At 45.6% G+C, this 1486-nt stretch overlaps 1 protein-coding gene across 1 annotated transcript in view; it reads left to right on the top strand.

The window, feature by feature from the left end:
• CNTF (ciliary neurotrophic factor) overlaps positions 1-1486 on the top strand; it is a 160063-nt gene that overhangs the window by 151305 nt on the left and 7272 nt on the right. The gene's annotated exons all lie outside the window — the stretch shown is intronic.

Below are 1486 nucleotides of genomic sequence, written 5' to 3'. Positions count from 1 at the left end.
AGCGACGCCCACTCCAGGGGCCGGAGTCCCGCTTGGCACCGCCTCCGCGGCTGCTACTGGTCCAAATATGCCCAGGGGGCGTGGCTTGAAGCTACATTGGCCGGTGAGGCGGCGTCGTTCGCTTCCTAATAGGCTTCTTTCTCACCGCTCCTATTGGCCTCTTCTCTTGTCCTTTGCAGGTAAAAACCAGTAAGCAGCTCATGGAGGGGGGGCGTTGCAAAGACGCTGTCTCTGACGTCATCGTGGAACGGGAGCTCTGTTGGCTAGATGGCGAATGACATTTCAGAGCCAACGGTAATGGGCGCCTGTGAAGACGACGAGCCAGAGCTCCAGACCCAATGCCATTTGCGCCCTAGCAGCCCAATCCTGTGCCTGTTTACCAGGACACAGGTCTGCCGGGTTCCAGGGGCGCGTATAAGATTGCAGCCTCACTTAAGGTTCTGGCCCCAAATTGCCTGCCAACTCCGTTTTAAGAACTTAACTTTCAAGCAAATATATTTAGGTCTTATTCCTCCAAAAATTGGCTTAGGTAGGAGCTCAAATATGTGGCTGCAAAAACTTATACCTTATGGGGATAATCCTACCGGCATTGGGCTAACAGGACCAGCTCCCTTATGGATCAGTAGGAATAAAATGGTGAGTTTTTGGTAAAGGAAAGTGGGGGGCCCCAAGGATCTCTTTGGTGCTTTTTACACAATCTAGAGTTAGAGATAACCACGTTTGCTTAAGACATCAAATTATTCCGGGTGGTAAAACACAGATTGTGAAGAGTTCCAAGCGCATTGCTCCAAACTGGGTGACTGGGTATTGAAATGGCCAGTGTGATGAGCTCTTAAGCTGGCAGTGACAATTGTTGCGCTTTCTCCTCCTGAACAGATTGCCAAAACCTTGAGAGAGAAAATGCTGGGTTGCTCCATCTTTCCATTTTATTATTTGTTTTAAGTTATTTCAAATGGTTATCACCTCAAGTGCACACAGAAAGGCAACATAAATGCAGTAATAAACAATTGTTCAAATGTATTTTTCTTACGGCCATTGTTGCCCTACCACTGTTAATAAATCTGCACCTGACTTTCTTACAAGAAAAAACATTGTAAATCCAACCTTGTTAATCTTAAATGGCAATATCATTTGCTCTTTGCTGCAAGAGCTGGCTAACATGTTGTGGAAAAGGGCTGATTTCCCTTAAGCTTAGGTAACTGTTGCCCCTCACAGTAAAATGGCAGTATCTTAATCCTAACCTGGCAATGTAACATTTAGAAGGAGCTCAAGAAATGTTAAGATAGCTCGTTTGTTTTTTGTTAAAGGTAGCCAAGAACACAAACTGAAAAACACTAATGGGGCAATATGAAAAGCTAGCATTGTCTACATATAACTAGTCTTAGAGCAAGGCCTAATTTCATGCAGGTGGCAAAAGGAAAATCCTGAAAGCAGAAGAGGATGGTACAGGAGAAGGGGGTGGGGGAAGAGAAAGGGTATTCTGACC

This window comes from Podarcis erhardii, assembly GCF_964252035.2.
Source record: "Podarcis erhardii genome assembly, chromosome: 1".
Taxonomy (NCBI): domain Eukaryota; kingdom Metazoa; phylum Chordata; class Lepidosauria; order Squamata; family Lacertidae; genus Podarcis; species Podarcis erhardii.
Note: the sequence above shows the minus strand (reverse complement) of the source record. Positions and strands in the feature narration are given on the sequence as shown.